Raw genomic sequence first — 23,780 nt, 5'->3', positions numbered from 1 at the left:
GACAGAGAGAGATAGGAGAGAGACGGAGATAGAGAGGAGAGACAGAGAGAGATAGGAGAGATAGAGATAAGAGAGAAACACACAGAGAGAGAAGAGACAGAGAGAGAGAAGAGATAAACAGAAGGTAGAGAATTCTAAATTCTATATCACTCAACTATCTTGTTCCTTAAAAAATAAGATATGTGAAGTACTCTGCAAATCTTAAAACATCACATAAGTGTTAGCTATTATTATGATGATAATTATCCTATGATCTATGATCTTCTTAATTAATTCAAGGTGAGAACAATTCTGGGGATAACAGTATAATTATAAAGTTTCAATTTATTCTCCTACATCAGCAAATATATTTGGAACACACTTAGTGGGCTCAAGGGCAGGAGAACCTGGAAGGAAAAAGTGGGACATCATAGAACCAAGAAATTATGTTTTCTTTGGCAAATGGAGCCACATTGACTCCCCAGTACACTTAATTAGACACAAAGACAACTGTATTGGACAGAACAAAGCCCATGATTGTAGAGGAAACTGAATTTAAAGCTATTGATCCCCAAACAACATAACAAGAGGAGGGATATTGGAAAAGATCAACCTAGAGAAAAGGAGGTTGACCTATTTCTAGCAGAGAAGTCTGGTCTTTTCTACAAGTTGCATTTCTAAAGGGCCGATCAGTTTGTAGGTTACCAACAATACTTTTTCATCTTGGCTGCTGAGACAAACACTCTATTTTAGAATCCATTCCCCAGTTCTTGGGAATTATCTTTCCTATCTAACAAGCCCCAGAGTGGCAATAAAGGTAACTGTGCTTTGTCATGAGATTTTGTTCAACTTTCAAGATAACTGCTCGGAGCAAAGAACAATTGGTGATAGATGGGTCTGTAGCAAAGGATACTGACTTTTATTGTGTAAATGAGAGGAGGGGGGATTTGTGTGACAGACATACCAACTCAGAAAAGGTAGAAACATTCGATTAGGAAAGAGTAATTAAGCACTGTCCATGGGTCCAGCTAGAGAGGCTTTGGGTCCAGGTCCAGGTCCAGTAATAGAGTGGATATCTGTCTTCTCAGGATTGATGAGAACCTCACCACCAGTTTGCTAATAAAGGGATCACTCTATCTGCCATATTGTTCACTTGCTTCCATTATGGTTCACTCATTGTAATCTCATTTGGGGTTTTCTTGGCAAAGATACCAGAGTGGCTTGCCATTTCCTTCTCCAGTTAATTTTACAGTTGAGGAAACCGAGGCAGAAAGGCCTTAAATGACTTGCCCAGGGTTACATAGGGAGTTTCTGAGGCCAATCTGAACTCAGGTCTTCCTGACTCCAGGTCAGGCACTCTATCCAGTGTACCAGCTGTCTGCCCATTCCATACCAACTCTTAAAGATTTTGAGTAAGTCCTATATCTGTATTGGTGGAAAGAGGACTTAAACCAATGAAATTAGAGCTCTTTGAAATATTGAAATGTGTGCAAATGCATTGTGCTAGGCACATGGTCCCCCGTCGGGAGAAGCTTAAAATATAATGGGAGAGATAAGTCATGTCCACAATAGCCATACTACAAAACAGAACAAATACCCACCCAAGAAACAGGCACAAAAGAGTACCATACAAATTAGACAGGACTTCCTGCCTCCACTCTCTCCACTCCATACTAGAATGAATGTGTACTGGATTTAGAGTCAGAGAAACTGGTGGGAATCCTTCCTTTCTCATAACCTATAGGATCTCAGGTATGAAGGTTATCCAGAGGGCTCTAGCGCCAATGCAATATTCACAGTGCCAACAGTCACTATAAAAATGCTTTCATAGTGCTTGATCACAAAATATAACAGACTCTCCATATATAAAACAGAAGCAAAACATTTATTCAGACACCAGAAAATCAAAACCCAAAACCAGGAAGCCAATTCCATCATAGTAGCAAAGAAGTTAATAAGCCATAACAGCACAGAGAGCCACGGCATCCTTTAGCCTTCCCACAAACCAACATTTATTCACAAGTCTATCTCCCTTGGATGAGTCCTAGCCTGCCATCATGTCGAGCTGCTCTGACTCCTAGCTTCCTGTGGGCTCTGCTCCACCCTTCAGCAAACTCCTCCCACCACAGGCTCCATTCAGCCTGTTAGAGGGCAGGCATATCTTCAAAGCAGGGAAGGTCTTCAAATTTCCTTAGGCTTACTAAGGGTCAGGGAAGATCTTCAAATGCCCATTACCATTACAAGGACTCTGAACTATTTCAATAACCTCCTACCAAACTCAAATCCTAATTTCACTATCTTTGAGCTTATAGAAGAAGCAGAAATGGAATGAACAACTGTTCAAAAAACAAACAATCATATGGGATCAAGAGTATCCAGATGTTAATAGAGGACATTGGTGCTAAGGGTGTGGAGGGACTGATATACAAAGTTTCTGGGGGACAGGAAGTACAAAGGCCTGAAAAAAAGTTCCCAGTTTATATATTTTGAAACACAGTATCTTAGTAACTAGTCATTCAAACACTGAATCTACTATTTATACAAAATCTTTGTGAGAGTCATTTATATACAGATCAAAGGCTTCCCAAGTGAGAGTATTCATGGGGAACAAGCAGGCTTTCCCAAGCAATATTCAGCAATATACCCCATCTTTTCCACTTAACAATTGACTGGCAACTGATTTATATTCACAATTATTCCAGATGTGTTTTAGCTGTCGGGGATGCAAATGTGCCTTTGTTTGTCTGCCCTGATGTTAGTCACTTGGTCACATCATTTCAATAAAGACAAGATGACAAGAATCAAGGATGTGGTGCTTATAATATTTGTAATCATTTATGAAGCACTGTGAGGTTTACAAGGCAGTCCACAAAAACAATCTCATTTTATCTTCACAAAAACCCTGGGGAGAGAGGTGCTATGATTATCTTCATTTTATATTTGAGGTAACTGAGGCAGATAGGGATGGAAGGACTTCCCCAGGGTCATACAACTAGAAACTCTCTGAGACCAGATATGAATTCAGGACTTCCTGGACTCACCAGGTTCAGTGCTCTTGGTACTTGATATGATAGGCAGCTAGGTGGCTCAATGGATAGAACCCTGGCCTTGGAGTCAGGAAGACCTGAGTTCGAATGCAACCTCAGAAATTTCCTAGCTGTGTGACCTTGGGCAAGTCACTTAACCTCTGTTTGCCACTGGAGAAGGAAATGGCCAATCAGTCTAGTATCATTGCCAAAAAACTTCCATGGACAAAGGTCCACAGGGTCATGAAGAGTCATATGCAATTGAAACGACTGAACAACAATATTTAATTTTAGACATATGACAAAGATGCTAAGATTCCAGCTCTGTCTTCACCCACAGCTCTTCAACCAGGTAAACTGCAAAAGAAAAAAAAATCACTTCAAAATCTGCTTTGAGCCCTTGAAGTTTAAAGAAGACAGGCCTTTCTTTTCTCTGTACAGAGGAAAAGAATTGCTTGTGAAGACTAAAGCAAACACCTGTTGGGAACCCAAACACCAACCCTAGAGGGTGAACAAAGGGAATCTTTAAAATAAAGAAGAATGAAAAGATCCCAGCTCTCCGAGAAGGAATAGATGCTGGAACCTTGTCTCAGAGAAGGGAGGACATCTGGCTTCCAGGGGTGGCAACACACCAGATTTGAGCAGATGGAAGGCAGATCTGGGCAGACAGGAGGCAGATCTGGGCAGACGGAAGGGCAGAAATATTTTGCTGGAAATAATTTCCTGGGGTACAAAGTAAAACTGGCTTCACATCATTTCCACACTGCTGGGAGTCTGCATGTGTAGTTTATATTCTAAGGAGAGACTGGGTACAAAGGAGTTCCTGGAAGCTCAAGTCAGGCACATATCTGCATGACCTAACTTCCCCAGGATTGTTCCAGGAGAGCAGCTGAGTTATGCTTGGGCATGAGGCAAGCACTTGCTTTTCTAACAGGAGAGTGGATGTGCAGTCTGGATGCCACCAAAGCAGAGAAGAAGGGGAATGTTTCAGCTTACAGGATATAAGGAGGTAATAAGAGAAGCTAATGTCTATCATGATTTGCAATTGGTCCTTTACTCAATGACCACCCTGTGGGGTAAGTAGTATAAAGTTTATCTCCATTTCACAGATGGGAAAACTAAGATTCTAAGCCTTTTGGTGACTAACTCAATTGTTAGACTTGAACCCCAGTCCTTAACTCTGAGTCCCGAAACAGACAACAAGATGATACTAGCTGGGGACCTCCACTGTCCCCTCTCAGAACTAGATAAACCAGCCACCAAACAAACAAGAAAGAAGTTAAGGAGGTGAATAGAATTTTAGAAATGTTAACTCTGAGTCCAGTGCCCTTCCCACTACTCCCTCCCCTGGGAAATGTATCCTACAAAGAGGATTGAGCCTTTGTTCAGAAACCGAAACAGATTTTTTTTAAGGTTGGGTAAAACAAAGAGAAGGATAGCTAGGTAGCACAGTGGGTACAGTGCTGTGCCTAAAGTCAGAAAGACTCATCTCCCTGAGTTTGTACCTGGCCTCTGATGCTTACTAGTTGTGTGACCCTGGGGGAAGTCACTTAACCTTTAGTTTCCTCATCTGTTGAGCTAGAGAAGGAAATGGCAAACCACTCCAGTATCTTTTCCAAGAAATCCACAAATGGGGACATGAAGAGACAGATGTAACTAAATCTACTGAACCACAAAAACAAAGAGACACCAACTAAGGTAGAGTAATTGCCTAATACTTGGAAAGGAACCTGTATCAAGTCTCATCTCTGACACTTATTGCTGTGTGACCCTGGGCAAGTCATTTCACCACTCAGGACCCTAAGACCAAGTGTCTAAGAATGCAAATTGCTAAGTGGGAGCTGATCTACATTGCTAGAGGGAATTTCTTCCCAGAGAGGTTCCAGGACCAATGAAATCAGGAATGTGTACAAGAAAGTGTGTGTGGGGGGGTGGAGGTAGGGAGGGCAGAGAGATGCAGAGAAGAAAAAAGAAAGGGATGGAGGGAGGAAGAAAGAGGAAGAAAGAAAGTAAAAAAGAAAGAGGAAGGGGGGAAAGGAAAACGAAAAGAGGAGGGAGGGAGATAGAAAGACAGACATATAAAGAGAAAGAGGAGGGAAGGAAAGACAGAAACAGAGAAGTAGAGACAGAGAGACTGAGAAAGGGAGAGAGATGGGGGAAGGAGATTGTGCAGAGCTTCACAAGGCACAGGGCAACTTCCCAGCTGCAATGACATCACCAATGAATGCTAGTTAGCCTTGGCAGCTACATGTCCAATTTGCAACTCTCCATCCTTCCAGGTCACAGATGTCCATCTTATTAGCGTTACTGCCTGCATTTACCAGGGAGGCTGAAAAATCCATTGCTTCTAGCCCTAACCATCTCTTCCTCTCTGGGTGGCTTTAGGTGATGGGGTGGTATAGTGGATAGGTTACTGGACTTGGAGTCATGAAGATCTGAGTTCAAATCCCATCTTAAGTATTAATAGTCTTGGACAAGTCACTTAACTTCTATAGGACTCACTCTCCTCATTTGTAAAATAGACTTAATGGCCCCTATGTTCCCTTCCAGCTCTAAAGCTGAGATTCTAGGCCTGGGTTCAAGTCTACACTTTGTCAAGTCTGTACAAAAACTCAGATCAACAAGGTGATCAATGATAAAGTAAGGTATTTATTCAGGTGCAAGGAACTGCAATCCAGAAAAACACTGTTTTACTCAGTTACTCTCCTCAGTGAGGGGAGTTACAAACAGGGGTTACAGACACTCAAAAGTGGGGGGAAGGGTGGGTATGTAGACAGATAGAACAGCAGTTCACAAATTATTTATTGAAGGTAACAGCACTTTCCTAGAAAAACCACAGGACTGGTTTAAGCTGTCTCTAGCCAACAGAGGCAGGCCACTGACTGTGCCCCTAGCTGGGGTCACCTCTAGGGTCATCAGAATAACAGAACTGCAGGAAGGGAGGGATTGCAAAAGTGACTCTGGGGAAAAAGGACAGTTAGAAACTGCTGGTCACAGTAGAGATTCCCTGGCATTTACTTTGGGGGTTGGCAGTGATTAGAAACTGCTAGTCAGGACAGGGTAGGGGTCCCAGAGTTACCCAGGGATTGACAGTTCTTTTTTAATTTTTTTTTGCCTTTTGGAGGGCAATTGGGGTTAAGTAACTTGCCCAAGGTCACACGGCTAGTTTGTGTGTGTGTGTGGGTGGGTGGGTGTGGGTGTGTGTGTGTGTGTTAAGTGTCTGAGGACTGAACCGAACTCAGGTCCTCCTGACTCTGGGGCTGGCGCTTTACTCACTGTGCCACCTAGCCGCCCCAATTGACAGTTTTTAATACCTGTATATGATTTTAGACAAATAATAATAATCATGACAATAACTAACATTTCTATAGAGCTTACTATGTGGCAGGCACTGTGCTGAGTACTTTTACAATTATTACCTCATTTGATACTCACAATAACCCTGGGAGGTAAGTACTATTATTATCCCCATTTCACAGATGAGGAAGCTGAGGCAGACAGAGGTTAAGTGACTTGCCCAGGGTCACACAGCTAGTTAGTGTCTGAGGCTGCATTTGGACTCTGCTTTTCCTGACTCTAGGCCAGGTGCCCCATCCACTGGTTCACCTAGTTGCCCTCACTATAAATTCTACAAACTTACAAAAGCCACAATTCAAAAGTTTTCTTATTTTACTTTCTTTTATACTCATTTGGTCTTGTGTATTTTGACAATACACTTTAATTTTAACAAGATGGGGTACCTTGTAATTATGCATTTCATACCTGACCATTTCTGGATGATATTCTCAAACATTTATAGGTGGAGGAAGCTCTCTTACTTAGCCACCTGGGCCATCTGAGCTATCTCCAACAGAAATTTTCTTGGGGGATGGGGGGATCATATCAGAACTGTTGTGTTCATCAGAAGCTCATTCTTAGGATAATCTTATGGCTAGCATCATAAGTGCAGCCCTTTCAGTCACTGAGCAGCAGATGAGGAAAGATTTTTTGTACAAAGTCTGAAAATCAATTTGTGTTGAATTTTAATTAAATATACCAATATTTTAAAACAAACTTTCAGATTTTTTTGCAAGTTTATAGAATTTATACTGAGGGCAGCCCCATAGTGCATAGATCACCATGCCTGGAATCAGAAGACTCATCTTCCTGAGTTCTAATCTGACCACTTACTATCTGTGTGACCCTGGGCAAGTCACTTAACCCTACTGGCCTCAGTTTCCTCATCTGTAAAATGAGCTAGAGAAGGAAATGGCAAGACACTCCAGTATCTTTGCCAGGAAAATCCCAAATTGGGTTACAAAGAGTCAGAAATGACTGAAACAACAACAAAAACAGTGCCTATGTCCCTAATTCTGAAGTTATTCAAGCTTTAAACTGCACTATGACTTTTGGGACACCCTGTACTTGAAGACAACGAATGGATACTCTCAAGTTTTTCCCCAGGCTAAATATCCCCAGTTTCTTCCACCAATTTCATATGTCATTGTCTCTAGTCTCCTTAGCATTCTGATGACCCTCTTCTGGCCATATGCCTGCTTGTCTACATCCTTCCTGAAAGGTGATGCTCAGGACAATACTCCCATGAGATGAATGAAGGAGACCTCCCTTCTGGACACAAAGTCACTCGCCATGCCATTTTACAGATTGGGAGAGAAGTTAATTTATCCAAAGTCACACCAGTAAGTGGTGACACTGGGATTTGAACGTATGTCCTCTGCCTTCAGGGCCTCCATTTTCTTCTCTGACTTCCACTGGCTTCTCACCTTACTGCTTCAGAATTCCTGATTTTGCCATTCAGGCTGCTAACTGTTCCAAACGGCTTGATGTCAATGTCATTTGCATGACATTGATGGCTTCAGCTAAGACATTGAATAAAGTCCTGAACAATCAAGAACAAGCCATTCATCCTCTTCTCTGTTCAGCTCGATGGTAAACTGAGTGGTCATGGCCATAAGCAGTAGGAATGACTGAGTTTCCAGTTATGACAGGCAATTGTGTGTTGTGATTAAATCAGATCACGAAATTGGTCTAGAAACTGAAGGTGGTTCCTGGTAGACCTTGTCTCCATTCAATTCACACAACAAACTTTATTCAGTGCTTACTATATAACAAGGTGGGGCAGTGAGGATGCATAGGGGACAGAGCACCAGGCCTGGAGTTAGGAAGACCTGAGTTCAAATCCATCTCCAAACACTTATTGGTTGTGTGACCCTGGGCAAGTATTTAACCCTGTTTACCTCAGTTTCCTCATCTGTCAAATAAGCTGGAGAAGGAAATGGTAAACTACTCCAGTATCTCTGCCACGAAAAGCCCAAATGGGGTCATGAAGAGTTGGACATGACCGAAAACGACTGAACAAGGTTCTGGGCTCACTTTCCTAACCCCATTTGTATAGGCAGGCCAGGTCCCCACAACACCCTTCAGGGTTCCAAGGGTAATGCTGATAGTTTGGGGGGGGCATTTTAATACTATCACTCATCAACTCTTTTCTGGTTTGTTCCTCCCCAATAGATTTTACTTTGCTAACACCTTCCCAATATCATTTTGGCTGGCTTCCCTCTTCTCAACATTGATTAATCAGTTAACATCAATTAGTTCTTTAAAAATAATATTTAATGAAAAGTCATATCAAGGACAAACTCCTAAACTAGGAGCACATTCTCCTCTACTACCAATATCCTTAGGCAAGTCACTTAACCTCTGTTTGCCTCAATCCACTGGAGAAGGAAATATCAAGCTACTCCAATATCTTTGCCAAGAAAACCCTATAGATAGCAATCACAAAGAGTTGAACATCAATGAATAACTGAACAACACCACTTTGTCAACTCATTACTTGGTGGGTTCAAGTAGGCTGTTCCTCAGAGCCGGTTCCTTGCTAGGATGAGCTGCTACAGCCACCAACTGACTTTGTTACAGACTCCAATTACTGTTCTTCTGAGATTTTAAAGTTCTCAAGGTAACCTGGTTCATTCCCCCTCCAATGCTCATTTACTGAAGATTGGGAAGGAATGAAGACAATAAAGACAGAAATAGTGGGTCATGTGTTCATGGCCACATGGCCACTGAGTGATGAGAAAAAATAGCTACAATAGGCTGCTATTGCTGCTGCCATTATCCCTACTACTCAGTCCATATAGAGGTCCATAGCATTTCTTCTTCTTCCTCACAAGCTTCTTGGGTAGAATGGAAGCGTTCCTCTACTGGAATTTTTTGTTTGTGCACTCCCATCTGATTTAGCAGCCCACTGAACGACTTTTGTCACCACGCATAATTAGTCATTAGATACCAGCACACACTGCATCATCAAGGGAAAATATTCCACTGTGAAAAATTTTGGAAAGTAGCTTCACCACACCACCAATGTGAATTGACAGTAGGCCCAGAATGATGAGTGTCTGTCAAGTATGGGACCCTCATGGGCCAGTCCACTGATTACAAATAAATTACAGAATAATTCACAATTTACATTGGAAAAAAAAGCTGTTTTCTCCCCTGGAGTCCTCTATGACAATTGAAATCTTTGGCATGGACCCCCAAAAAATGTGCCAGGTGCTACAAAATTGAAAAATGTCGCCATCCTCTCCCTCAATGGCCTTATAATTTCTGAGGGAGTTATGCCAATTCCCAAATAAATATGATATTTGGCCACCAGGTGGCATTGATAGCTTCTTAAAAGGAAGGTTCATAATCCTCATCGTTCCATGCTCACCCTGGCAGCTTATGCATGTCCCAATAGGGTAGAAATATTGATTAATTCCCTTGCTTCCTATAGTTAACTGAGAGTCCTGAACCATCTGTCCTTCATCTGTGCCTGTTAGTATGGGGTAGCATCATTTGTTGTCTAGGGGTATGTGTATCTGTGAATCTATCCGTTAGAATTTAGCTCTCAGCCCCCACCCATTGGCTAAACCTTTGAACTTGCTATATTTAAATGATTGTGATATAATGAAGTTGGGTCCTGATGAAGGCCATTGACAAACTAGAATGCTACATATGCCATTTAAACTCTGAGTACAGACTTAGTAAGTACTCAATAGGAAGGAAGACCATGCATTTTAAAAAAAATAAGCATCAACTGAGGGCAGCTATGTGGCACATAGTGCCTAGAGGGTAGGGCCAGGAGTCAGGAAGCCTCATCTTTTGGAGTTCAAAACTGACCTTAGACACTTACTAGCTATGTGATCCCGGTCAAGTCACTTAACCCTGATTACCTTAGTTTTCTCATCTGTAAAATGAGCTGGAGAAGGAAATGGTGAACCATTCCAATATCTTTGCCAAGAAAACCCCAAATGGGGTCACAGAGAGTGAAACACAACTGAAAACAATTGAACAAGGATTAACTGAATGTTCAGCTGCCTATGAGATTTCATGACCCTGGAATTTCCCCTAGATATAGAATCAGTCTGGACATAGAAAACTTTAGGCTATAGCTGGGCTCTCTCTTGAGCATGGGAGGGTGTATATCCCAGTTGCCATGAGCTATTCACCTTACCTTTCTGATAGGACTGGTCATCAGGGGCGGATAAAAAACAAACAAACCTCTGTTGTTAGGGCAGGATCCAGTTGTTGTTCAGCTGTTTTCAGTCATGTCCAACTCTTCATGACCCCATTTAGTTTTGGGGTTTCTTGCCATTTCCTTCCCCAGCTCATTTTACATATGAGGAAACTGAGGCAAATAGGGTTAAATGACTTGCTCAGGGTCACACAGCTAAGAAGTATCTGAGACTGGATTTGAACTCAGGAAAATGAGTCTTCCTGACCCTAGGCCCAACACTTTATCCACTATGGTGCCACCTAGCTGCCTATGGTGGGTAATCTGTGCAAATGGATGGAGGTGGGAAGCTCCAGGCAGAGAGAGAGAGATCAGGGATTAGCCAGTAGTTCAGTTTGGTTGAAAAGTAGACTGTATAACAGGGAAGTGTGAATTATGACCAGATTGTGAACTACCATTAGACTTATATTGTCTCATGGAACTTAGTTCTAACCTCCTTTATCACTTATCTGAGTTGTAGCCAAATTGTGACTCTTTCTGTCCCCAACCTCAGAACTCCATACCCTTTGCTGCTGGTTTTTCATATTTTACATTCTTCCTCTCCTCACCAAACCTTCCCTAACTTCCTTCAGGACCAAGCTCAGAAACCACCTGCTAGTCATGACTTTTCCTGATCCCTTACAATCCTGCCCCCATACTTGGAAGCACTCTCTTACTCTTGAAATTACTTTGCTTAAAAAAAATCTGTATACATTTGTACATAGTAGAAGGGAAGTTCCCTGGAAAGGCAGGGTCTGTTCATTTATGTCTTTGTATCCTGAGTGCCTAGCACGGTGCCTTGAACATAACTGGCTATTGAACACAACAAATGCTTATTGATTTGAATTTTCCTTTAAGCAATAGGGATCCAGGGAAGGATTCTGAGGGAGAGAGTGGTTTGGTCTAAACCATGCCTTAGGGAGATGATTTTGGCAGCTATGGAAAGAATGGGTCTGAACAGATCATAGGATCACAGATAACTATAAAGGGCCTTAGAGGTCATCCAGCCCAGTCAAACTGAAGTGCAAATGGGGCCACTAAAGTTAATATAAGGATCCACATGGCTGCATATTAACTTGGAAAACCACATATTGATATTATCTTTGTTCAATTGGATTTTTATTTATTTTGTTAAATATTTTCCAATTATATTTTAATCTGGATCCCAGGGCACTCTGGAGTGTTACTAGCAGCACCCTCCATATGTTTGATGCCTCAGATCTGGTCCTGTCTCCTCATTTCATAGATGAAAAAACTGAGGTCCTGAAAAGCAAAGTTATTTAGCCAAGGCCACACAGATACTGAGGTTTTCTTCAAGGCTATATTCTACCACCGAAGGGGAATGTGGAGAGAGCTACCACTTCCTCTAAAAACCAACTCAAAGAATAATAGCAGCACCCTCTTCTCCCTGACCCATTAAGAGGTGCTCTCTAAGCAGCCATTAATGCTTAAATGCCAATGTTAGAAGGCTGTACATACTCAAAAGGTATAAATTCACAAGAACTGTGAAATATGCAAATCAGCTCTGAATAATAAAAAGGTCGGTTATTAGGACCGGTAGTGATTAGGAGTAGTTATTAGGACTCAGTGATAGTTTAGGGACTTAGTTTCATTACTATAAAGACCCTAGTTACTTAGGTCTGTGATCTCTATATCCGTATGTTTTCCCTGCCCTTCTGAATTTGCCTTAAACGTTGATTTGAATATACCTTTTCCACTGCTTGCCCAAGCCATCAGACTTGCTAGTTTGGGGCTGTGATAAAATGCTTTCTGGTACCAGGATACCTGGTATCCAATTTCTTACACTGTTTTTTGGACTTGATTTGTGATTTTAAAAGTGCATAAGGCTCTTCAAACACCATGCAACCAACTCACCAAGCTGAGAGATATCATGGTATAAGGAAGAGAGTCAGCTTTGGAATCAGGCCTGGATTTGAAATCCCATATCTGACATTATTTCCTTTTTTTTAGGATCAGCAGAATGGATGATTTAAAAAAAAATCAGGCAATTTATTTATTTTTAGTTTTCAACATTCATTTCCACAAGATTTTGAGTTACAAATTTTTCTCTCTGTCCTTCCCCTAACCCTCACCTCAAATAGTGAGCCTACTAAATACCGTTTCCTCCAATCTGCTCTCTCTTATATCCTTCCCTATCCCCTCTCTAACTTTCTAGCAGGGCAAGATGGCTTTCTATACCCCAGTGTCTATATATCTTATTTCCCACTTGCATGTAAAAAACCAATTTTTAAAAAACATTTGTTTTTTTTATTTTTTTCATTTTTCAAATGCTTTATTAACTTCTGATTTACATCATTCATTTCCACCAGATTTTGAGTTACAAATTTTCTCCCCGTTTTTCCCCTGCCTACCACCCCAAAATAGCAGTCCCACAGGATATCCCCTCCTCCAATCTGCTCCCTCCCCTATCTTCTCCCATACTCCCTCTGACTTTCCAGTAGGGCATGGTGGATCTCTATGCCCCAGTGCCTGTATATCTTCTTTCCCCAATTACATGTAAGATAGTATTAATAATACTTATTATATTTATAATATAATATAATACTTATAAAATTAATATACATATATATATATTTAATTTTAAACATTTGATTTTAAAACTTTGAATTCCAGATTCATTCCCTTCCTCCCTTGTCACCCACCCCTACTGGGAAGATAAGCAGTTCAGTATAGGTTGCACATGTGTAGCTAATGCAAAACATTAACATAGTAGATACATTGTAAAAGCCTGACTATATTTCCCTCCTTCCTATCCCACCTCCCACTTGTTCTGTTCTCTACTTTGATCCCGTCCCTTTTCAAAAGTGGGTGCTTCCAACTTCCCTCCCCACTAGCCTCCTCTCCCTTCCCTCATCCCCCTTCTCATCCCCTCCCCCCCTACTCTCCTGTAGGGTTAGATTCCCTATTTAGTGTGTATGTCATTCCCTCCCTGAGCCAAATTCAGTGAGAATAAGGTTGACCCATTCCCTTTTGCCTTCCTGTTCTTCCCCTCCATTGTAACCATTTTCCCTTGCCTCTTCTATATGAGATAGGTTATCCCATTCTGTCTCTCCCCATTTTCTCTCATTATATTCTTCTCTCACCTCTTAATTTCACCTTTTAAGTATCATCCCTTCCTATTAAATTGGACCTGTGCCCTCTATCTATGTATACCTGTAAACATATATACATATTCACATATGTATTCATATGCCCATATACCCTCCAATATAGACATACATATATATGTATATATAATATATATATATATATATTCCCTTCAACTATTTTCATACTGAGAAAAGTTTCATAAGTTACAGTTATCGTTTTTCCATGTAGGAATGTTAATAGTTCAACTTTGATAAGTTCCTTATGATTTCTTTTCCCTGTTTACCTTCTCATGCTTCTCTTGCTTCTTGTATCTGAATTTCAAATTTTTGATTCAACTCTGGTTTTTTCATCAAGAATGCTTGATTCCACTGAATGCTATTCCACTGAATGAAAAATAGTGGATAGAGCTCCAGGCCTGGAGTCAGGAAGACTGATCTTCATGAATTCAAATCTGGCCTCAGATACTTACCGTGTTTCCTCGATAATAAGACACTGTCTTATTAATTTTTTTGGACAGAAAAACACCAGAGGGCTTATTTTCAGGGAAGGGCTTATTTTAATGAACATTGACAGCAATTTTAATAAACAGGTAAATGTGAACAAAAAAATGTACCTTTATTCAATAAGCAAATCACTGGGGAAGAACAGGATGACACGCTCACTGCTGCAGCTCTGATTGGATGCAGCTCGGAGCGCGACGTGCATTTCACCCGGGGGGGGGGACGGTGCATACAGAGGGTACCGTAATATAGCGTGTAGCGCAGGGGATCACCTTCACTACAGTAGCACTCTCAATAGGGCTTATTTTCGGGATAGGTCTTATTATCGGGGAAACATGGTAATAACTGTGTGACCCTGGCAAGTCACTTAACCCTGTTTATTTCAGTTTCTTCATCTGAAAAATAAGCTAGAGAAGGAAATAGCACACCACTCCAATACCTTTGCTAAGAAAACCCCAAATGGGGTCATGACCAAGGTATGACCTTGGAAAGTCACTTAACCCTGTTTGCCTCAGCTTCCTCATCTGAAAAATGAGCTGAAAAAAAATGTAAGCCATTCCAGTATCTCTGCCAAGAAAACTCCAAATGGGGTCACAAAGAGTTAGACACAATTGAAAAATGACCAAATGATGACGATGCTCTAAGGTGTTCTTTGACTACAAGCTGCAAAAAAGGTGAATTTTAGCCTGTATTGGTAGACAAAGTTTCCTCTTCTGGAAGTTCCCTATATCAATGAAATCCCCTATTCTTACCACTTTGACCTCCCAGGGAGAATGAATAGGATTTGAACCCAAGTCTTCCTGATTTGGGGGCCAGCTCTCTCTCTGTATACATTACAACATGGGGCCTCTCTATCTGCAGGATACTCAAAGAATCCATAACTCACTATCCTATCTCATGTGAATCCCAATCATAGCAAATACACTGCTGGGGTGTTGAAAGTACCATTGCTTCAGGTCAAGTTTTAAGCTTGTGGTTTACAGTTTTACTCCCTAATCGGCCAGGCTAATTCTTTCCAGGTACTTGGATGAAAAGCAGTCTATCCCTATAAAAGAGAATGCTGGTAAACCCCATCTCAGACATCTACAAAGGGGAAACATTTGCTGCTATTGCTTCATCCCCTGTGCATTGGCAGATGGAAGGTTATGTGCTTCCAAAATAAAGCCCAGTAATTTTTTGATCACATCCACCCCACTTGTGTTCTTAATAAGCGTTTTCCATTAATGCTGTTATCTGACACTAAAAAAAGGCAGTTGGGAGAGATGGAAAAGATTAAAATGGAAGTGAGTGAGTATTGTAGAGAGTTCACTTCTGAATCTTGGTTGGTTGTTTTTTCAATAAATCAAAACCTGCTCCTGATACCCCATCTCTTGCATTAAGAACAGTTTTCAAACTGCCTACTAAATATTTTGCCTGAATTTTAACAAACAACATTTAATTGGTTCCCTGAACTGGGTCTCTCAAGGATATTTTTCAGAGGGAAGAGTAAATGCTGATCACTCTTCTCAGTTCTCCAGGGTCCTGTTTATCATTCAAAGCTACAAACAAGCAGGCTTTAGAATTAAATTTAAAAAGCAGTGAGGAATAGACACCGAGATACCTGGATGTGTCTGCAGAAGCAGATCCTCCTTTTACTGGCAGAGATCACGATTTAATTGTGTGGTTTCTTATTCATATTTTCCTGAAGTCTAACCTGTGTGAATTTCTCTATTTCCTGTCAGCAGGGAGGCTGTCCATCTACCAGCCCTCACTCACAAAATCTCAGTTTTTCTATATGTGTTGTACTTGGTACCAGAGACCTGAGTTCTAATCTCTTCTCAGTCATTTACTAGCTCTGTGATCCTAGGCAAGTTATTTAACCCCTCTTTGCCTCAGTTTCCTCAGCTGCAAACAGCGGGATTGTTGTGAAGATCAAGTGAGGTAATGTATTTTGCAAACTTTAAGGTGTTATATAAATGCTGGTTGTTATTATTATTTTCAGGTTGGATCTGTTCTCAAGGATATCTTCTATGGCCCCTTTTGCCCATGAGTATGGTAGCTTGCCATCCACTTATAGCCCCAAGCATCTCTCCATTATTCTTTGGGTTGCTTGTAATTAAAAAAAAAAGATTGACATCTTTTATTTTCTCCCCACCAGGAGAGTCATTCCTTATGACAAAAATAAAATAAAGAAAAAAGGAGTAAAAAGCAATAGGGCAAAACTAAGCAATATATCATCCAGGTCTGACAGGATACATGTAATTTCAAGTCCATGGTTCCTCACAGATGCAAAGGAAAGGGTAAAGCAGGCACTCATATCTCTTCTTCAAAGTCAAGTTTGATCATTAAATTTTTAAGCACTCAGCTTAATTTGTTGTCATTGTAGGCACTGTTTATTTGTTTTCCTTGTTATTATTGTTTTCTTTATTCTTATTTCACTTTGTATCAGTTCATATAATTCTTCCCATACTTCTCTATATTCTTATGTTCATCATTTCATACAGTTTATTCTATTACATTTGTGTATTACACAAAGTCACCTTTATATAATTTCTTTTTTTGAATTAAGAAATCTGAGTTTTATGTTTTTTTAAATAGTTCATCTATTTATTAGTGTATTACATTATCACCTAGATCTTATGGTATTGTGACTTTTAAATGAAAAGCACTTATAAGATTTTAAATGTTGCATTTTTTTTTACATTCCCAACAGTTAGCTTTTCATTTTTTTATTTTATTTTTTATAGGAAAAAGATCAGGTATTTTGCTTCCATCTGGATATAAACTCAGTTCTTTCTAGTTCTTTCTCTGGATGCACACATTTCTCTCTAACATGAGTCTTTTGGGGTAGACTTATATCATTGCATTGGTGAGAAGAGTGCAATTTATCAAAGTTGGTCATCACACATATGTTGTGTCTGTAATTGTGTGCAAATTTCTCTTGGTTCTACTCTTCTCACTCAGCATCAGTTCGTATAAGCCTCTCCAGGTAAATATGAAGTCCATCTGCTCCTAGTTTCTTATAGCAAAATAGTATTCCATAACATGCATATACCACAACTTGTTCAGCCATTCCCGAATTTATGGGCACCCACTTAATTTCTAATTCTTTGCTACCATAAAAAAAGCTGCTATAAATATTTTTGTACATAATTTGTACATCTTTTTCCCACTTACATGATCTCTCTGGGATACAACCCTAGAAGTGGTATTGCTGGGTATGAAATTATTTATAGCCCTTTGAACGTAATTCCAGATTGCTCTCCAGAAAGGCTGGATCAGTTCACAACTCCACGAGCAATGCATTAGTGTTCCAATTTGCCCACATCCTCTCCAGCATTTGTCATTTTCCTGTTTTGTCATCTTAGCCAATCTGACTGGTGAGATGTGGTACCTCAGAGTTGTTTTGATTTGCATTTCTCTAATAAATAGTGAATTAGAGCATTTCTTCATGTGCTTATAGATATCTTTAATTTCTTTCTCTGAAAACTGCCTGTACATATCCTTTGACCATTTATCAATTAGGGAATGACTTGTATTCTTATACATTTGACTCAATTCTCTGTATATTTTAGAATTGAGTCCTTTGTCAGAGACATAGGTTGTAAAGATTCTTTCCCAATTTCCCACCTCCCTCTTAATCTTGGTTACATTGGCTTTGTTTGTACAGAAAATTTTCAATTTCATGTAGTCAAAATTATCCATTTTACATTTTATAATGTTCTCTAATTCTTGTTTAGTCATTAAGTCTTTCCCTTTCCACAAATCTGACAGGTAAACTATTGCTTGTTTTAGGAGACTGCTTACAGTATCAACCTTTATACCTAGATCATGCAACCATTTATACTTGATTTTGGTATATGGTGTTAGATAATGGTCTATGCCCAGTTTCTACCATACTATATTCCAGGTTTTCCAGCAGTTTTTGTCAAATAGTGAGTTCTTATCCCAAAAACCATGGTCTGGGAGTTTATCAAAAAATAGATTACTATAGTCGTTGACTTCTGAATCTCGTGTGCCTAATTTATTCCATTGATCCACTCCTCTATTCCTCAGCCAGTACCAAGTAGTTTTGATGACTGCTGCTTTATAATACAGATTGAAATCTGGTATAGCTAGTCCACCTTCCCTAGCATTTCTTTTCATTAATTCCCTTGATATTCTGGACCGTTTATTCTTCCAAATGAATTTTGTTACTATTTTTTCTAGCTCTATAAAGTAGTTTTTTGGTAAATTAATTTGTATAGCACTAAATATATAGTTTAATTTAGGTAAAATTGTCATTTTTATTATATTAGTTCAACCCAGCCATGAGCAATTGGTATTTTTCTAATTAGTTAGATCTGATTTCATTTGTGTGAAAATTGTTTTGTAGTTGTGGTCATATAGGTCCTGGGTGCTTTGGCAGGTAGATTCCCAAATATTTTATAATGTCTACAGTAACTTTAAATGGGATTTCTCTTTCTATCTCTTGCTGTTGAAATTCATTGCAAATATATAGAAATGCTGAGGATTTATGCGGGTTTATTTTATATCCTGCAACTTTGCCAAATTTATTTATTGTCTCAAGTAGTTTTTTTACTTGATTCTCTAGGATTCTCTAAGTATATCATCATATCATCTGCAAAGAGTGATAGCTTGGTCTCTTCTTTGCCTAATTTGATTCCTTTGATTACTTTTTCTTCTCTAATTGCTACTGCTAACATTTCTAGTACCAGATTGAATAAGAGGGGTGATAGTGGACACCCTTGTTTCACCCCTGATCTTATGCAGAATGCTTCTAGCTTCTCCCCATTACATATAATACTTGCTGGTGGCTTTAAATAGATGCTACCTATTATTTTAAGGAAGGCTGCATTTATTCCTATACTTTCTAATGTTTTTAATAGAAATGGATGTTGTATTTTGTCCAAAGCCTTTTCTGCATCTATTGAGATGATCATGTGGTTTCTGCTAGCTTTATTGTTGATATGATCAATTATACTGATGGTTTTCCTAATATTAAACCATCCTTGCATTTCTGGAATAAATCCTACCTGACCAAAGTATATTATTCATGAGATAAGTTGCTGTAGTCTTTTTGCTAGTATTTTATTTAGAATTTTTGCATCTATATTCATGAGGGAGATTGGTCTATAATTTTCTTTCTCTGTTTTATCTCTTCCTGATTTAGGTATCATTGCCATATTTGTGTCATAAAAAGAATTTGGTAGGACTCCTTCTTCACTAATTTCCCCAAATAGTTTGTAGAGTATTGGAATCAATTGGTCTTTAAATGTTTGATAGAATTCACTAGTGAATCCATCTGGCCCTGGAGATTTTTTCCTAGGGAGCTGACTGATGGCTTGTTCAATTTCTTTTTCTGAGATGGGGTTATTTAAGTAATTTACTTCCTCTTCAGTTAATCTGGGCAACTTGTATTTTTGTAAATATTCATCCATTTCCCTAAGATTGTCATATTTATGTGCATACAATTGGGAAAAATAATTCCTAATTATTGTTTTGATTTCCTCTTCATTGGAGATAGATTTGCCCTTTTCATTTTTGATACTCATAATTTGGTTTTCTTCTTTCTTTTTTTTTTTTTACCATATTGACTAAGGGTCTATCAATTTTTTTTTCATAAAACCAGCTCTTAGTTTTATTTATTAATTCAATAGTTTTTGTAATTTCAATTTTTTAATCTCTCCTTTGGTTTTCAATATTTCTAATTCAGTATTTAATTGGGTATTTTGAATTTGTTCTTTTTCTAGGTTTTTCAATTCCATGCCCAATTCATTGACCTCCCTTTTCTCTAATTTAATCATGTATGCACTCAGGGATATAAAACTTCCACTAAGAACTGCCTTTAATGCATCCCACAGATTTTGGTATGTTGTCTCATTATTGTCATTCTCTTGAAAGAAATTACTGATTGTTTCTATAATTTCTTCTTTGACTCACTCATTCTTTAGGATAAAATTGTTTAATTTCCAATTAGTTTTTAGTCTGTCTTTCCAAGGCCTTTTATTGCATATAATTTTTATTGCATCATGATCTGAGAAGGATGCATTTAATATTTCTGCCTTACTGCATAGAATTGTGAGGTTTTTATGCTGTACAACGTGGTCAATTTTTGAGTATGTGCCATGAACCGCTGAGTAGAAATTATATTCCTTTTTATCCCCATTCAGTTTTCTCTAGAGATCTATCATATCTATCTTCTCTAAAATTCTGTTCACCTCCTTAACTTCTTTCTTGTTTATTTTGAGGTTGGATTTATCAAGTTCAGAGAGGGGGAGATTAAGGTCTCCCACTAGTATAGTTTTGCTATCTATTTCTTCCTCTAATTTCTTTACCTTCTCCTCTAGGAATTTGGATGTTATACCATTTGGTGCATATATGTTAAGTAATGATATTGCTTCATTCTTGATGGTGCCTTTTAACAGGATATAGTTTCCTTCCTTATCTCTTTTAATTAGGTCAATTTTTGCTTTTTCTTTATCTGAGATAAGAATTGCTACCCCTGCTTTTTTTACTTTAGCTGAGGCATGATATATTTTACTCCAACCTTTTACCTTTACCTTGTGTGTATCCCTCTGTTTCAGATGTGTTTCTTGTAAACAGCATATTGTAGGATTATGATTTCTAATCCATTCTGCTATCCATCTCCGTTTTATGGGAGAGTTCATTCCATTCACATTTACAGTTATGATTGTTATCTGTTTCTTTCCCTCCATCCTATTCTTGCCCCTTTTAATGTTCATATTTTCCCTCCCTTCTCCCTTCCCCCCTTAATAGTTTTCCTTTTGACCACCACCTCCTTCATTATTCCCTCATCAGCCTCCCTCCCTTTTCCTCCCCTTTCCACTTACTACTTCCCTCCCTACAAACCACTCCCACCCCCCTTTCGTAACCCTTTCCCCCTCCTACTGCCTGGAGGATATTTTTTATACTTAATGAAGTATGTTATTTCTTCTTTGCACCAAGAGTGACAGGAACAAATCTCATGTGAAGCTCCTCTCCCACCCCTCTTTCCCTCTAAAATGATACTTTTTGCATTTCTTCTCCCTGGAATCTTATGCTTAACTGGTTGTTATTCCCTCCGTGTACCAGAACCAATGAGGGAAAAAGCTCATATGCTTCCCAACTCCCTCCCTTTTTTTCCTCTGATATACAGTTTTTATGCCTCTATGTGTGGCATAATTTACCCTTTTCCACTTCATCCATTCCCTTTCTTCCATTGCTATCCCTTTGTAGCCCTTAATAAGATTTTTTTAAATCGTCATTTTGTGTATTTTATACTCATACCCTCTACTTGTCTATAACCAGTTTGCTCTTATCAAATAGCAGGGTGTGTGTGTGTGTGTTCTCCTTGTTTACCTTTCTAAGTCACTGTTGCATCTCATAATTGGAGGTTGAATTTTCCATTGAGTTCTGGCTTTTCTATCAGGAAGGTCTGGAACTCTGTTAATTATCATTGAATGACCATCTCTTTGCCTGGAAGTATATGCTCAGTCTCGCTGGGTATGTGTTCCTTGTTTGTAACCTGAGCTCTTTTGCCTTCCGGAAAATTGTTTTCCACTGCCTCCAATCTTTCAGTGTAGAGGCTGCCAAATCCTGTGCAATCCTCACTGTGGACCCTCGATATTTGAATTGTTTCTTTCACTTTTATCTTGTTGTTCTGGAGTTTGGCCACAACATTTCGAGGACTTTTCAGTTTGGGATCTCTTGCAGCAGGTGTCCAGTGGATTCTCTCGATTTCTATTTTACCCTTTTTTGGATCTCCTTTTCTATATCATACACTTTTCTTTTTCGAGAGATGTTTTCTTCATTATAATGTTTTTCTAATTCTGCTATTTTGGTATTGAGAGAATTATCCATTTTGTCTTCTATCTCTCTCATTTTGTTTTCAAAGTTCCTTTTGATCTCATCTAGGAGAGCTTTCTGTGCTTGGGACCCATTCCCTGTTGATGTTTCAGCTTTGCTTTTGGAGTCCACATTGTCTCCCTCTGAGTTTGGTTCCTCCCTCTGAGGATAGTAGGACTCCAGAGTCTTTGTAGTCTGCTTTCTACCCATTTTGAGGGAGGGCCCCAGCCACGCCCTTCCTATAGGGATCTTGGCCAAGCCTTTACTGTAGAGGGTTTTGCCCTGGGGCAATGGTTACTATGTTTTCAGGGTCAGAGGGGGTGGGTTGGAGCAGGTGAGGTTCACTCTGTCATCCTGGTCTTTGGAGGTCCTGACAGGGGCTCTTTTTTTTTTTTAATCTCTGGAGTATGAAGTGGTAGCCCCAGGAGTTTTTGCTGTCTGGGACAGGGACCCCTGCATTTGGTTCTTACCTTGCTCTTTCAAGTCCCAGCCCTTTGGTGATAGTCATGGTAGTGGCCCTTGTGGTTGGTGGGATGACTTGCCCTCAGAGTTGATCAGGTGCCTTCCGGGCCTGCCTCTGTGTCTGTGGGCTGCGCCTTCCAGGCCTGCCTCTGTGTCTTCGGGCTGTGCCTTCCAGGCCTGCCTCTGCGTCTCTATATCATTTCTTTACAGAGCATTCTTCTACTTGGCACTGGTATAACTCACTATCTCCCCAGCCCCCAAATCTGCTTTGGCTCCCCACTGCTTACCAAATAAAATGTAAAATGAACTACCTCCAGTCTACATTTACAGGCTTATCTTATACTACTAATACCGCTTGTGCTATCTCCATGTCTCTCTCATTCCAAATTCTGCTCTGTTCTGTTTCTAAACTTTCACCATACACTGTCTCCCATGTATGAAATGGTTCTCCCCTTCCCCATCTCTCCCAGTTGAAATTCCTTTCCTTCAAAATTCAGTTCAGATGTCATCTCTTCCATCAAGCTTTCTCCAACTGCCCATTTATACCTTTTCTCTCCCTTCTTAAAAGTCTCTCACAGGACTTTGTGTAGACTGCTCCCATACACTAATCACAGAACCATTAGATTTAAACTTGAATTTAGAGCCTAATCCTTTCAATGTACAGATAAGAAAACTGAGGCCCAAGCAGAGGAAGGTATAAGGCCACAAAGATAGTACCAGTGCACAGATGTGAACCCAGGGCTGTCTTCAAATCCAGGGTCCTTTGGCAGCATTTTCAATACTGCCTTGTAAAATTATAATTTCATACAGCAATATTCCATTACCTTTATGCTTTACAATTTGTTTAACCATTTCGCAAGTGATAGGCAATGACCTGACTTTCAGTTCTTTGATAATATATACAGTGCTACTATAAATACTTTGATGTATATGGCACCCAGATTCTTTGTTGTTCTCATTGTTCTATCATTTTTCAGCTATGTCTGACTCTCCATGACCCCATTTGTGGTTTTATTGACAAAGATACTGGAGTGATTTGCCATTTCCTTCTCTGGTTCTTATTACAGATAAGGGAACTGAGGTAAACAGGGTTAAGTGACTTGTCCAGGGTCACACAACTAGGAACTATCTGAGGCCAGATTTGAACTCAGGAAGAGTTGTCTTCCTTACTTTAGACTCAGCATTCTATCTATTATACCACCTCACTACCTGAGACCCAGATTCTAGGGTACTGTTTAGCAGGGTAGAGATAGTAACAAAGACAGATAGACAGAGATAGGGTACTATTTGGCAGGATAGATAGATAGATAGATAGATAGATAGATAGATAGATAGATAGAT

General features: G+C 39.6%; 1 long non-coding RNA gene across 2 annotated transcripts in view; it reads left to right on the top strand.

Moving 5' to 3' along the window:
* The first annotated feature begins 3,588 nt into the window (after positions 1 to 3,588).
* LOC138166692 (uncharacterized) overlaps positions 3,589 to 23,780 on the top strand; it is a 31,122-nt gene continuing 10,930 nt past the window's right edge. Inside the window, exon 1 of one of the 2 annotated variants that reach the window (XR_011169693.1) lies at positions 3,589 to 4,014. This is a non-coding gene — a long non-coding RNA (uncharacterized lncRNA). The remainder of the gene's footprint in view (positions 4,015 to 23,780) is intronic. The other variant, XR_011169694.1, reaches the window with a different exon arrangement.

This window comes from Petaurus breviceps, unplaced genomic scaffold (genome assembly GCF_028583685.1).
Source record: "Petaurus breviceps papuanus isolate PSGF00001 unplaced genomic scaffold, PetGlider_PUasm1.0 225, whole genome shotgun sequence".
Lineage (NCBI taxonomy): Eukaryota > Metazoa > Chordata > Mammalia > Diprotodontia > Petauridae > Petaurus > Petaurus breviceps.
The sequence above is the reverse complement of the archived record's forward strand: the minus strand, read 5'-3'. Positions and strand labels throughout refer to the sequence as shown.